Below are 17,024 nucleotides of genomic sequence, written 5' to 3'. Positions count from 1 at the left end.
AGGAAGGACAGAGCTCATGGTGAGCACATTGCAGACAAGATGGCTGCTGAAAACAAGATGGCTTCAGCTAAATGCTAACCCAGATCGCTGCCAAATTACAACAAATGTACCAACTACTTTACTACTGAATTACACATCATACAAAAACAGTTTTTATCTTATGTTGCAATTTTAATTCTACGGATGGATCTAGCTATATAACTACATTCAATTACTTAAATATACTAATCCCAAAGCAAAACACAAAACTATATTTATTAGTTACCTTTTAACATTATAGCACCCTCTCCTACAACACAGCTGCACCTTACCTACGTTCTCCCTTATACTTGGTAAAAGACCAGTTTGTCCCTTCTGTTGTGAATTTTAAAATGAACACCAGCCAAAGTGTAGTGGCCATTCAGTGCCTTGATACTGTAAACCGGAAAACAAACCATAAGAGCTATTTGTGTGCCATTGTACCGCTGTCTCACTGGTGGATTTAGTGTCTCAGGACTCTTTTACTTAGGTGCACCAGATTTAGACTTTGGGAAACCGTGCATACGAGAATCAGCATATTAACCTCTATCAAAGCACATAGATCCCTATTTCTTCCGAGTACATGCAAAGAGTGTGTGAGAGGTTGCATATATATTTCACCGGATGGTTCTAAAAAACTACATATTCCTCACTAAATCTTGTAAATACTTGTGTTTGTGGTTGACTATATCAATACTCCCTGGATCATTATATGAGTGCATAGGTAGTGCCTAGGTGATTCCCTGAGGATATAGGTAGTGTCTGGATGAGTCCCTGAGTTTGTAGGAATTCCATGGGTCATTCCATATCTGCATAGTTACTGCCTGCATGTTTGCATGAGTATATCAGTACTATATGGGTGTTTAGATGAGTGCATGAGCAATGCCAGATAAGGGCATGACTATTGCCTCAATAATTCAATACATGCATAGATAGTGCTTGGATGATTAAATGAGTGCAACTCTAGTTCCTGGATGATTGCAGGAGTGCGTGAGCATGTATATAGGTGATTTATAGAGTGCATGGAAGGCGTGTACATGATTGTTTAAGTGATTGCATAGCACCTGGCAGATTGGATGAGTGCATGAATAGTGTTTCAGTAATTCGAAGAGTACATGGCTGCTGCCCATGTGCTTGGTTAAGCGAACAGATAGTGCTTGGGTGATTAGATAAGTAAATGGGTAGTGACTTGATAATTAGATAAGTGCATGACTAGTGTCCGAGTGATTGCATGAGTCCATTGTTATAGCCTGAGTGATTGGATGAAAGCAAGTGTGCTACTGGGATGAATGTATTTGTGCAAAAGTATTGCCTCAGTAATTGAATGAGTGCATGGGTGATAGGTTCATTGCAGTAATGCTCCATCCATATTTAGATGAGTGCACAAGTAGTGCCTGAGTGATTGGAGGACTGCATGAGGGGTGCCTCAGTATTTCGATGAGTGTATGGGTTGTAAGTGGATGTGTAGATAAGTGCATGGGCAGTGGCACCTGGGTGTTTGAATGACTGCATAGGTACAGCCTTTGTGGTTAGATACGTGAATGGTTAGTACCTGGCTGGGTAGTGCCTGCGTAGTTCAATGAGTACATAATTACTGCCTGTGTGATTGGAAGAGTAACTGTTTAGTGCCTGGATGATTGAATAAGTACATGGATAGTGTGTGAATGATTCAATGAATGCCTGAGTAGTAGCTGAGAGATTGAATGAGCACCTGTGTAATGCCTGGGTGACTGTGAAAGTACCTCCATTGCTGTTAGATATATAACAGTTGTGCCTATTTCTGTGACTCATTGTTTCAGTCCTTCTATCAGTATCACACTACCTGTTTTAGTGTATCTATCCTTTTCTACTGAGCTATGTGTGAGTAAAGTCTAGATATCACACTTGATATATAATTGGATACATGGCTCTTTTTACATCCCAAGTAAAGATAGCGCAATAACTCTCAAGAGACATTCTGTACTATTACCCTTCTCAATTTTAAACAGAGCATGTTTAAAGAAAACACTACCTCACCATATATATGACATTTTCAACAGTCTTAAAGAACATAGATCACAATGTAATATACATGCTATTTTATAATAGATATACCCCTCAGGCCATCTTTCCAAAAATATATAGTTATAGGCATCTTTAAGTAAACTCAAGACTCTCGTTGTACATTTAACTATCTGCAATCACAAAAACCATATCTCACCATCTAAGCATATGCAAATCCATGATATAACCTAAAAGCCACATTGACAAACACTTCCTAATACATACCCAACTAATTAATGTTCCTCTTACTTCCCAAAACATTTGGTACTAACATCTCAAACATATCCTTTTTGCAGGGATTCTGCAGAGTCAAAGAACTATGCTTGAGATCATAGAATCTTAGCAGGTAGGGAATGAGTCGTCCTACCACCTGAGTACCTAAGAGCCAGGGGCTGACTAGCCATAGTGTTTCACTTGCCCTCCTACTCACTCACAGAGGAACATGTGATTAGACATCCCAGAACATAACACTCCTGACCCATGAATTGCGGTTGCAGGACACACCCTTTCGCTCTCACACTCATTCTAGCCCACAATAAGATCTGACATAGACACAAGAAAAGTTTAAAATGTTTATTTTCACTATCATGCTCTAGTTTGCAGTATACCTGCCACAATAAGTAAGTAAATGCCTAACATAAATATGGTCACCATAGTAAAGAGTCCATAAATCAGAAAAGGAGTGGTCATATTATAAGACAGGATAGCCTAACCCTCTCCCCTTCTGCAGAAGCAAAGTGATTATATATCAGAAACTTTCTGGGTGTTGGCAGCAGACCCTGTTTGTTTGTGTAGTAATGTGTGCAAAGCAGAGTACAGTCTGCAATGTGCTCATGCTAACATAGGGAAAATGACAAGGGGCCTGCATGGGACACATGAAACCCTCCCCTTGGTCAGGATTGTAACACCAAAATGATAACAGAAATCTGGTGACAAGCAGAACCAATGTGTTCAAAATAGTGTGCAGTTAGTGTCTCCAATAGGGGCAATGGCCAAATAAAGAAAAAATCTCTTCAGAGAAAAATGTATCCAATTTCTTTGTATCCCTGAGACCAAGAATGGAGGATGTCAAGTGAAAAGACAGTGATTCCAATAGGAAATCCAAACCTTCCAGATTAAAAATGTTAGCCATACAGTTGATCAGGTCAAAGGAACAAACATGCTCCTCGTATCTAGTTGTTGACGAGCCTGAAAGGACAACCTTTTGATGAAACTGAGAGACAGTAGACGCTGCGCAGTTGCACAGGGATCAACTCTGGCCACTGGCCACGAAATGGAATGTACATAAGCCGCACACCCAAGGAACAGTTCAGGTTATGGGCCATTAAGTGGCCCATCAACAGTTCGAAATCCAGGGCAGTGTGAGATGGTGTAGCCAGGCAGACGTCCAGGGCCCATTGAAAGGGGTACCGAATGGAATGGAACACAGGTTTTTCACAGTTGGAGTAAGAATAGTGGAATGTTCAGCCAAATTTGGCATCCAGAGAGTCAAAGGCAGCATTCCAAAAAGTTGTAGCATTCACTTACGGTACAGTTGAAGCAAAGACCTGTCTGAGCAGGACTACAAACGGATCAGCCATTGCGGAATAGCAGGAACAGCACAATGATGCCACAAATTAAGACAAGCATCAGCAGGAACCCATCAAATAAAAAATAAGAATGTATAAAAGCTAGAATTACCCCAAAAATAGTCTGAAAAGATGTCACGTGGCTGGAGCTCATAAGTTTAAAAGGGTGTGCCAGGCCTGTGGTATCAGAAGCATTACATTTTTGATGTATTCATTTCCTGAAATGTAGGGGGGAGATTTGTGCTTAACATTGACTGTTTCACTGGACGTTCTCACCCCCTGCAATTTAAGGGTCTCACGTGCCGAAGTGAGATCCTTTTCTTGTTGAAAGAATATCGCATTGAGTCTCCTTAGCTTATTGAAACCTGTTGATACAGTTGGAATGGGAGGCCAAAATGAACTATCTACACACCCATGTGGAATGCAAAACAGGACGTTGTTGCAGCAACTAACTAACTGGGAAACAGACACCACATACAGGATTCCTGCCAGCAGACCGCAAAAGTCCTGATTATTAAGGATGAGATAAGTGCCATTCGAAATCAGTGTGAGAGTGGGAATGATTGTGGGAAAAGGAGTTCCTTTCACACAACAAGCCAGATTGAGGGCAGAAGTTTACAGGAGATTTTTACTTGTTGACACACAACAAAATGACTTGCAGGATAGTCACACCCTTCCCCTGTAAGAAATACTCCTCTCCCATCTCATTGACAATGATGTGAAAAGGTCAGGGACCATAGCTCATGTATGTATCTACTCGCAAATGGTTTCTACCTACTCAGAAGTGTTTTTTGCAGGCATTGAACTACAACATTGAGATGAGCAACGAGATAACCTGTGTATAAATCATACAGCAGAATGAATTTCAGCTACAGTGAAGGGAAGTTGTTCAAGTTTCTCTATATGTAGCATGGTGGTACTTGCATCTTTTATAGCCATTGATTGTTGTTTACATGTTCAATTAAATCGTAATTACAAATTCCTACAGTTAAGGTAATGCCAGGGCACGTGTCTGTTCTTAAGTGTTTGCAGTGTCTAAGCAAATTGCATGACTGATGTAAGTTGATTCTGACCATGATACAAGGTAGACACTTCAGTTTGAACAATATCAATTACAGATTACACAATACTATCTAAATTATAAATATGAGATGGCAATGTATTAATACTGTTGTTGACAACAGCCAGTAAATTATCTACATTATCTTGGTCAATATGGAGTAGTACTGCAGCTTCCAGTTGAGCCTATTTCCAAAATGCATCATATGCAGCATAAACAAATAGTTTTGAATGTGGGGATTTGAAACCCAAAAGAAAATCAGATAAGTTTAGAACTTTGGATAGGAGAGAGCGATGTTTCATGGCAGACAATGTGGAATGTTCTAGCCATTGTTGACATAATTTACTTACGGAGTACATAGTAACAGTGTTGCAATGCAGTGTTTGTGGATAACATTGATCGGGTCTATTTAATTTGAATCCAGAAGTAGTGTTCACAAAATGAGAATGCCAAACATTTGTGTTCAAAAGCCATAATGACCAACCAGTTGGAGCTATCATAGAAGAACTGAATGTACCTTTGTATATCATACTAGTTAGTTGATCTTCAGTGTAATTTTTATTAGATTGCCAATTATCGAAAAGGGCCAAGGATGGGATAATAGGCATATTCAGTTCTTTAAACTTAGCCAACCACAGTCATGTAGTCTATTGGACTGTGTCATTAAGAAAGATAATTTGCGTAGATATCAGACAAAGCACGGAATAAAGATTCTGTACCTTGGACTTGCCAGGATTTAGTGCCCCAGACTGATTTCAAGTCAATATTGTCCTTCCAGTAATCATGTTTTTTCATGGCTAAGTTATCAAAAAAAGAGATGCAAAGATTAACTTGGTATGAGTAAGCATATATTTTTTCGAAAGAGTGGAAACCAATTTAAAATAGGATGATGCCAGGTCCGAAAGATAATAAACGGTGAAAAAGGTTCATCTTTCGTATATTGGAACAACCCTGAGATAGATTTGGGCAATGTTCCCATTTAGAATAATTAAAATGAGAATGCTTCTTATTAGCACTATTAAAAAAATGGTGCCCATAATGTTGATAATGTCGGCATAGTTTGTAGAATTTAAATATAAATCCTCAGTGTCAAAGACAGTATAACATTGCAATTCAGAAAACATAGAATTTACATTATCGACATCCCAATCATCCGATTGAGACGCAAGCACTATTACATCACCCACGGAAAGACGGAATACATATGGCATCTGTAGGTTCTCTGGAGGATCGATTGCATCGAATGATACTTTATCCCACACAATTCCATCAGTGACTGGGACTGCTGAAATGTTAACCAGGGACTTTTCTCTTTTCATTTTATGCGAGGAAGAATGTGGGGCCAACACTCATTTGACAAGTTGAGCAGCAGAACATTCAGGGAGGCAATGGCCATTAATACAAAGGAAAACAGCAGTCACAAATCCAATCCACATGACCATAGAAAACCCAATTCAGACATATATTCAAGGTGGAACCATTTTAACTAGGAGATAAAAACACAAATCTGCACTGGTGGTGGGGTCAAAGCAGAAGACAAGGAATAATTGTCTTCAGAAAAATGATCTTGATCGATCTAGTAATCAGAAGAATTCAGCTGGAACAACAGAGGCTGGGATTCTGGATGTAGACTTGAGGCTTGCACTCCTGAAGGGGTCTCGAGGGATGGATCAGAATAAATGATTTCCATTGTGGAGAGTAAAGAAGGTAAAACAGGTACCAGGTCAAGTGAAGACTCAACATCCCCCTCCGGCAGCCGGGAAGAATCGGAAGGAATGGAGCTCTCAGGCTGTAAGGGAATATCCTGTCTTGGGACACGCCGAGAAATACTATTGAGTTTCGACCAAATGGTGTAACTTGACATGTTCAATGGAAACAAAGCGATTGTCTTTGTATCCTGGTAGTGGAGGTAAAATCACAGTTCATTTGCCCTGAAGACCAAGCACTGGAACAGGAGCACAGGAGGAGAGATTGTGTTCCTTCTTGATTGCCATCTTTTCATGAACCAGATATCCAACTTTAGGAAGCCAGCCGGAAACAGGAATCAGAGCCAGAGTCGAAGGCAAATGGGTTTCAGCCAGAGCGCCACAACACTTTAGTAGATCCTTTAAGATAGCACAGTGGTTATCTACGTCAAAGGTTGCGGCTGCTGCCACAATGTCTAGACCATCAAGATCTAGAACAAACATCTGATGCTCAAGAGCTTTCGTACGGGGACTGAACACGCAGAGATCGTCTTGGGAGGTTATTAAAAGCATGTTGAACCCCTTAATGATGAGTTAAAAAGGCACATGCCGTACATAATACTCTTGCTGTTAAAGATTGATTTATATCACGGTTCATCCACGCCACAACAGAATTTCCCTAGGCTTATATGGAGACGAGAAATAAGCCTGCACTTTCAGCAATGTCATCGAATTGTGGTACTCCTTAGAGGTAAAATCCACACCCTTGTCTGAGTGGAAAGTGCAGCAGGCATAAGTCCTGACAAAGACCTGGAATTCTTTTATAACAGTGCAAGCATATGCAGAGCGCTGTGGCCAGATCCAGAGAAACCTAGTGCAAGAATCCACTGCAACCATAATATGTTTGAAAACATAATCAGAAATAGGATGACCACAATATTCATGATAAATGCAGCCAAATGGCTGATTGGAAATAAAAAGGTGTGTCTGAGGTGGTCTTAACACAGTAGAACTCTTAATTTATTGGCAAATATCACAACAAAGGACATATCGAAACGTCTGCGGGATAAAAAAATGCCACCAATAGGGTTTGCTGTGAAATAGAAACAGTGGCAGACGCTCCTGCATGTGTAGAAGCAATACCTTCATGAGAGGCCACTATCAAAGATTGCCTGCGATCAAGGTTGGGATTCAGACGATCACCAACCTTAGGAATAGACACAAAAGGAACATTGCCAGTAGTTAACTGATAAGTATATTGAGAAGGAAACAACTGAGGAAAGGGTGTACCATCCCGACTAGTTGTGATGATGGCTACCAAAATGTCATCATCAGTTTAATTGTGGCTACAGCAGATTTGGCTACTTCATCAGCCATTGGATTCCCAACAGCATGTGCTTCCGCACGTTGATGGCCAAATGTATGGACAACATGTGTTAGTGGCAGGTATTCATTAAGAGCAGCCTCTCAAACTAAAACCTTTTTATGCTTTATCGTGCTACCTTTAGACTCCTGAAAATCATTGTGTTTCCAAAAAACAAAATGTAATTGAAAGACTGTACACAATAGAAAGAATCACAAACAAAAAAGTGTGGGTAAATCTGGATCAGCATATTCAAGAACTAAAATGAGAGCCCTCAAAACGGCCACTTGGGTATGAACCAAGCTAGAGTGGAAAACTCCACCCAACCTACGACTATACCATAAGCTGCTGAGTAAGCTTGTTTAGATCCAATGGCGGTTAAGCTGAACCATCAGTGTAAATGATACAGTTGTACTGATCAAGGGGAAGAACAGAAGAAGGAAGAGACTGATTTGCATATGGCTGGGTCTAAACTGGTATGGCATGGTGAGCAAAAAAAAGGATGGATTTAGGCCTAGACCTCCGTACTGGGGTGAAAGTATGAGATTGTTCTGCATTCTGTCCATCAATTGTTCTTTTTGCATTTGTCACCCCGAGTGGAATGGGTATGCCTAGAGGTGGGTCCAGTGCTCTCCATGCCACTGGGGTCAACCTATCCTTGCTGATGATGGCTGAAAGCCCAAAACTGGTCCTAGGATGCTTGTCTCGAGTCCAGGGAGGACCGGGCCTGGCAGTTCGGCTGGACTGTTCCCATTGAGTGTAGAGTCAAGACTGATTTGCATATGGATGGGTCCAAACTAGAATGGCATGGTGAGCAAAAAAACGATGGATTTAGGTCCAGATCACGGTACTGGGGTGAATGTATGACATTGTTTTGCATTATGTCCATCAATTGTTCTTTTTGCATATTCTAAATAAGCATATGCCCAAGCCCCTTGGGAGACCTGCACTAAACCCACTGTGGGCACCAATGCTTCCTTCTGTGCAGGACATAACATGTATTTGTAAAGCGCTTGCTTACCTCCAACAGATCATCTTGCCACTGAATAACAGATGTTTATTGTTTACCACTCAATTGTACTCATTTTATCGAGCTCAGATGAATGAAAGGATGACTGTACCCGCTGGGGTTTGAACCTGTGACCATGAGGTCAAACAGAGGCCGCTGCAATGGATGCATTAGTCCACTGAGCCACCAGACATTGGCATAGTTTTGATCCATGCACAGCAAAGGGGCTCACCATGGGCCAAACCCCCAAAGATAACAAATCCCCTCATAATCACAGCACAACGGTAGCTTGCTGCAAGGTCCGCTTCTAACTATTTAAAAAATATATTTTTGGTATCATGATGCTGGAATGGACCTGGAGTATCAAGTAGGATTCTCGCTTAATATCTCGGATCCTGCTGCTTAAACCATGGTATTGGTGACAAAAAAGTAAATTTGTCTTCAAATTGTAACCTAAGGGATTGTCTCTTTGGGATCCTTCCACATTGACCTTGGGATCAGGATATGTTCCCTCTGCCCCCTTATATGTTCTTTCTAAACATCTTTCAGGACTTGGAGAGCGAGCTCCTGAGTCCAATAATGGTGACTGCAACAGTTTTTCTTTTGTAGCGAACATCCAATCAGTACTGCAGAACCTTATTGTGTTCCTCGTGTTAAAGTGGTTGATCGAAAGCAACTATGTTTTACATTTTTGGTACTGCTGGTCCACATAAATGGCTGATGTACACTAAATCACAAAAAAGCATGCATTCTGAGTAAAGTTATACCTACCTACCAAATTTGGGTCATTTTGTTTTCCCATTTTTCTGTTTTGGGGAACAAACTTAACTTTAAATGAAAATGGGAAATCACACACTGGGATACACCTCTTTTTCTTGGCCGCTACTTGAGGGACCAGTGCAAACCTTTCCATGAAGGTGCCAAAGTGGATTCACTTTTTTTGGGATGTAAAGATTTAAGCAGATTCATCAAATGGAACCAAAGTTACTAAGAAAACTAACAATTCCATTCCTATGGGAAGTTGGACCAAACAATACCTACACTGGTGTTACCAATGTCATCAATGATAATGATGTCACATAGATATCATCAGTGATATCAATTAACACATCCAGAATGCATTGGGAGTTCCGCTTAGTTCTGCTTCACTGAAAACCCACAGCTGAAAGTGATTGGCGTGTGCCAATCCTGTTTTTAGAGCGGCCACGTTAACATTGTTTTACATTAGATGGTTCCCAGAGCCAATGATGATGTACCAGAGGTAGATAACCCTTGCAGTAACAACAGTTAAGAAGGCAGTGCTCTGTAAATATTATGCTGCAAACAAGTATGGCTCTCTGCACCTGCTGTGTTCCATAGAACAGCTCATAAATAGTAAGACATGTGTCTAGGACTAGGAAAATTAAAGATTGAAAGAAACTAATAATTATCAAGCTAAGAAAGTGAAAGATTTAAAAATAACTTCACCATTATCAAACTTATCTCTACTGGACCGCAACTTTGATAAAGATGGAACACATTGACCAGAATTCACTAGAAGGTCTACTGAGTATTAGAACATTGGAATGTTGGGAGCTCCATTGCAGACAATGGAGTGCTCCCTGCTTCTACGGGCCAGTAAAGGCCCGCAGAGCAACATTCCAATGTTCTACAAAGGCTTCTTGAAGCTCGAGGGGATGTATATCCCCTCGAGCTTCGAGAATCCTTTGTTTAATTTGAACATTCTGCCCTCTAGTGGCAGAATGTTCTAATAGCCTTATAGCCCTTCGAAGTAGGGCTATACCAGCAATTAAAGTCCCGCTGTCTCAGTAAAGTCCCTTGCCTTCGGCTCGGGCCTTTAACGATTCAGCAGGCCTTTAATAGCCGGTATAGCCCGCTACGGCGGGCTATAAGGCTATATTAGAACATTGGAATGCTGGAAGCTCCATTGAAAACAATAGAGTGCTCCTGGGTTATAAGGGCAGGCATAAACCCGGAGCTCCAACATTCCAATGTTTCTTTGTTCACAGCTCTGGCTGTGAACAAAGGCTTCAGGGAGCCTGAGGGGATTTCAATCCCCTTGAGCTCCTTGAAGGCTTTGTTTTATTTGTTAGAACATTCTGCCCTCTAGTGGCAGAATGTTCTAATAGCCTTATAGCCCTTCATAGCAGGGCTCTACCGGCTTTTAAAGTTCCGCTGCCTTGGTAAAGTCCTTCGCCTTCGGCTCGGGCCTTTAACGCTGCAGCGTGCCTTTAATAGCCAGTATAGCCGGCTACGGCGGGCTATAAGGCTATAGTGTTTCACTTTAAATCCACATTACCAGTCCAGTTTTAAGAACTGCTGCATGGAGATTGTTCTGTATTAGATGATTCCCAGATACACTGGCTACACACCAGAGGTTGATGACTCTTGCACTAACATTCTGTTGTATGAATAATTAGGAAAGCACTAGTCTATAAATGTTATGGTGCAAACAAGTATGGCACGATGCAAGAAACTTGTGCACACGTAATTATTTTAAACAGTATTAATACTGAGAATATCCCATAAATCACACAATCACTCAATATATGATTCAAACGAGGTTCTTTTTCTCCTGTTTCAGGTTCATTTATTTTCCAGGTGCCCAGCCAACACGTGTTTCGTCTGGGAATATTCCACGACTTCTTCAGGGCTATCGGAAAGATGGCAAGATTATCAAGAAACCTCTCCGCCAGTTCTACTTCCGTCCCGGCTGCCAATTCAAGCGTAAATCAAATCCAATGTTAGTCAATGGCAGCGACAAATCAATCCCAAAGTTGGGGGGGGGAATTAGCAAGCACAACGCAGGTAGGTTATACTCACACGGGGACACAGGGAGCCACACTTGTGCTTCCCCCCCCACCCAACTTTGGGATATTCCCAGACGAAACACGTGTTGGCTGGGCACCTGGAAAATACATTAACCTGAAAAAGGAGAAAAAAAACCTCGTTTGAATTATATATTGAGTGATTGTGTGATTTATGGGATACTGTTTAAAATAATTACGTGTGCACAAGTTCCTTGTTTTTATGTATTAGGGCTACGGTACGATTTGGAGGTTGTGGGTTATCCTCTCACTTGTTGCACCGTAGATAAATTTGGCGGTTCAGATTGACGTGAACTTTAGAGGTGCCACTACTTGCCACACTACTGTCAACCCAGTTACTAGTATTATAAATACGGCATTATGCATCTGATGTGCTCCACTGAAGAGATCATGATCAGAGAAACACATGTGCCTGTGGCTAGGAAATGAAATAGAGAGAGAAATGAATAGTTATCAACCTAAGAAAATGAAATATTAGAGGAACCTAATAATTATCAAGGTTTACTTCAGTGGAAGAACATCACTTTGCTTAAATGGACCAAATTTAGCAGAATGCACTGGGAGGGCTACATAGATGTGTTTTAGTTGAAGCCTACAGATAAAGGCTATTGATGAGAACCAGTCCTGTTTTGAGTATTGCCACGTGGACACTGTTTTGCATATGCAATTATTTGTATATGTGGACCTCAATATGTTGGTTCTGTAAAAACAAATGTAAAAGTGATTTATAAAGAATACATTAGGACAATTAATATCAAAGATACAAATAAAACAATGATGATATATTTCTTGTAAGAGCAGTCATTTGAAAGCATTAGATACATTTAATTCATAAGGTCCTTACAAGGCATATTTGGCAGAACAGGTGAAAACCAGGAACAGAAATAGGAGAACTAGAAGCGCAGTTAATCAATAGGTTAGATACTGTCAGAATTGGCATAAATATAGATAGATCATTTTACACATTTCTGTAGTAGATTAGAATGTATCTCTGTATGGCTCTGTATCATTCTGGTAGCCACCACTAAGTGCAATTAAGGTCAGCACTGCAAACTCATATGACGAGTCTTTAATGTATGGGAGAAGGGTTCAATTCCAATCAGTACAATATTCAATGCCAGCATATTCTACCGCATATTAATTTGGCAAGTCGCCCATGTTTATGTTCAGATATAATTGGGAATCAATGTTATATCATGATGAAAGAACTAGAACTAGCTAGCACTAATACATATTCAACTAAATTATATGGTACTGCTCACCTACAGCTATATAAGTAGTGATTACCACACTTACCATAATAATGCACTCTTGAATATGAATTCTTTTATTTAAAGTAAACATTTTGTGTCTTTCTCTGTTTTTAATATGAGGTCCTAAGAATTCTTGTAAACGTGCATCATCCGAAAAAAAAAATTCTTCAATTGTGGCTGTGTAGATATGGCTCGTGTGTAGAATGATCTATATGTGTAATGATTGTATCAACACTTCATTATTGAATAGGTTCTTCCAAAACATGAGTTTAAATAGCTATAGACCCTGATTTAGAGTGCTTTTGATAACAATCTTTTGAGTTTACCCTTGCCTCGTGACCAAATACACAAATAGCAGCGATGGGGAGAATAGGGGAGGCAGAGTTCAAATGCATTATAGGTGGGACCCTGACATTCCCTTGGAAAACGACAAATTACCGGGGATCTGTAGTTCTGGCATAGATTCCCTGGTAATTTCTATTTTTTTTCCTCGAGTTTTTCCCAGCAATGTCATCAACTTTCAGCAGCTTAAATCAATGGGCCATCTAAATTATGGTAAGTTGATATGGAGACATAGATGTCAGAACTCATCTAGCAAGTCAAGTGGCATCAAGAGTGGTTCATTTTGCAACATTCCTAGGTGGCTGCAGGGCATACGTCTGTGAGCAATAATGATGTTTCTGTTTGGGGTTTGGGGTTTTCCAGATGCATGATACAGTGGTACATAGTAATTGTTGTTTTGACTCATGATGTAAAGTTTGGGCTTGTCTATGTGCCTATGTGTCAGGGGCTGTCCTTGGACTGCTGTGAACAGAATAGTGCATCCTTCTTTTGATGGTCTTCACAAAGTTTCATCTGTAGACATCAGACAGACCACAGATCTGCAAGTGCCCCCGAAATACCAGATTACCCATCTAAATACCTACAATATCCAAGAATTCATCCTACACCATTCCTATCATTTAAAAGGCATTAAAGAGATGAGTTTCAACAACTTGCCACTGCCCAAAGTAAATAACTTCCTCCCTCTAAAACAACCATATCATCAGCAAGAATTGGTACTTTGGCAGAGGAGGTGGAGTTGCTCTAATCCATCAATTTATTTTTAATTCTTCCAGGTTGTTAAATGGCACATACATTGCTTCCTTAAAATATATGTTTTCAAATGTGGTCACCATCCTCCATAACATCCTTCATCTGTGCTATAATATACTGTTCTGCCCAAAACACCCCAACATCTTCCATTAGATCACCTGGACCTCACCCAGCTTATCTACATTTCATTTCAAGCTAATTATTTTAACATCTACGCTGATGTTTCTTCTGGCAAAAACATGTTCCTAGATATGGACATCCTTAGTTTCTTCTAACTACTTAATAGGCCTACTCACTCTCATGGTTTCTGTCTAGATCAGCTGTTGTCCAATATTCCCAACCTGATCATCTGGGAAGGGATCATCCCGATCTCGTGGCCCGCCCTTTGCCTAACTAACTTTATTTTAAGAAACGTGCTTTGCAGTAAGTACATCACAGTCCTGTCTCCAAAACCTCCTAGAGGAATATAAATAACTTTTGAAGTGAGGAGTTCACCCAAGCACTCCTAAATATCCCTGATCTCCTTTCAAAGAGCACCGAAACCCAAGGACCTGCTGGTACCCTAGTTCTCTGGCCTCCAATATATGAAGCCACATAGCATAAAATGAGGACACAATCCAGCTGTTGTACTGAAGACATCAAAATGACCAATCAGCACTGCAAACAACTAGAACAACATGGAGAACCAGCAAACGGGAAGATGGAAAAAGATGCTTTCAAAGTTGTCCAGAGAAGGTGCCACCAGCTAATCCAAGAAACTAAGAGTGATGCCCCAGTTGAACAAATAAATGCTGGTTCCAACTACACTTCCCCATCTCCAAGTATTTCACCACACCCACAGCTGCCTCTAGCCACATCAGTCCATCACCAGAGCTGTGTAATGACTAAGGGTGGGCGGGCGGCTACGCTCCGTGCACGGAGTGTGCGTAGTGCCGGCTTCTACGCATTTTGGGTAGCAGGCGTAGAATCTGGCACTACGCACGCTCCGCAGACGGAGCGTAGCTGGCCGCCACCCGCCTCCCTCCTGCCCTCCCTAAATACTTTAAATTAATAGTGTAAAAGAATTAAAAGGCACTTACCTTGCCCGTCGCTGCCCGCCGCGTCCCCGGGGCTCGCTATCTTCATTGCTTCCATCTTGTGTACTAATGCGCATGCGCGGGCGGCCGCGCATGCGCATTTCTCATGAGAAATGCGCATGCGCGGTCGCCCGCGCATGCGCATTAGTACACAAGACGGCAGCAATGAAGATAGCGAGCCCCGGGGACGCGGCGGGCTGCGGCGGGCAGCGGCGGGCAAGGTAAGTGCCTTTTAATTCTTTTACACTTTTAATATAAAGTATTTAGGGAGGGCGGGAGGGAGGCCTGCGGTGCGTAGTGGGCGGAGTGAGGAGGTGGGCGTAGTTTCTCGCCCACTTCACGTAGCTCCGCGAAGCTCCACTACGCCCACTACGCCCAGGGTTAGTAATGACCTTGTAAACTTCTTTTGCAACAAGATCATATATTATAATTCAATTTATGGGAAGAACCCCGGTTTTATTGTAAAGAAAGGTTAACCCTTTACAATAATCTGTGTTTTTGCGACCAGTGTGGTAATTTACTATTTGACCTAGTACGTCGGTTCCCAAAATTACTGATTCCTAGTGGGTTGCAATTCGATCTACTTCATGAATAGTAATAGGTAGGTCACAAATTGCAACTAGCTGGTAATCGCAGTCAACACAGTGATGGTGAGGTGATTTTTTAAAAATGCAACCCATTTTCTTTTCGTGGATGGCTTACTACCTCTTTGAGGAGATAATAAAAGATGAATGCTTTATATATATATATATATATATATATATATATATATATATATATATATATATATATATATATATATATATATATATATATATATATATATATATATATATATATATATATATATATATATATATATGAAAACAGCAGACTCCCAACTGCTATGGTCGCAGTATTTGGCGAGCGCAGACCTCGAAATAACTCCTTAATCTTCAACAAGCAATAGATGAGCCAGACACCAACGTTGTTAGTTGAAGCAGTGCATTTTAATTTGCAGTGGAAAGTGCAGAGCAAGTGCCCTCCATGACGCGTTTCGCCCCGCGGACGGGGCTTGGTCACATGACGCGCCAGGAGTGGGCGGTGGGTTAAATAAAATTAAAAGCCCAAACACCTAAAGAAACAGGTTGTAAGGGTAAAATAACGACATCAATTGGCAATACAATATATGAGATGATCGATACATAAACAAACAATTTCAAAAAATTTATGAAAAGTTTGCAACAAAATTAGAGCATAGTGCTCATAGGCGATTAGGGATAATATAACATATCTACTTTAAGAAAAATAACAGAAATTCATGATAAAAATGAAACCACTGAATTAATGTGCAAGTGCAAAAAAGTGAAATATTTTTCTTAAAAGATATGTAAATGCATCATGTCCCTCACCATCATCAATAGAACATCACAGGTTGCCAATATATACAAGTCAACTAATTTAGACCAAAAAAAAATTCTTTAGGATGTTATAAATATGGGGAAACAAATGGCGACAAAGACTTCCATTCATGGAAGTTTGACACAAACACACTTCAGATTTCATGGCTATACTGAGCCCAGCTGTTATTTCATTTTATGAATATCTGAAAAAACTGAAAAAAGACTGCAAACAACTCTCCCTCTTCACAGATACCAAAAGGTACACATTTTTTGATATGCATCAAGAAAAACAAACTGAAATTATAAATAATGGTGCAATTCATCAAAAGCATTCAATCCGTTAGGGGATCTGGTATCGAGCAGGGCGATGAAATAAGCCTCTCTTTGACGGAGAAGTCTCTCTCGGTCACCCCCCCTTATATATATATATATATATATATATATATATATATATATATATATATATATATATATGTATATATATATATATATATATATATATATCACCTTCGACAAACCAGCAGCCCCACTCTCCAGCGCCTTGAGGCCCTTGCGTGTGAGTAGGAGTGCTCTACAAGACACCGACCGATTAATTGATTGAAACACTGCCCTTCCAAGTACCAATTTGGACTTTTGTTGCAAAC

Source organism: Lissotriton vulgaris, chromosome 1_1, assembly GCF_964263255.1.
Source record: "Lissotriton vulgaris chromosome 1_1, aLisVul1.2, whole genome shotgun sequence".
Taxonomy (NCBI): Eukaryota; Metazoa; Chordata; class Amphibia; order Caudata; family Salamandridae; genus Lissotriton; species Lissotriton vulgaris.
Note: the sequence above shows the minus strand (reverse complement) of the source record.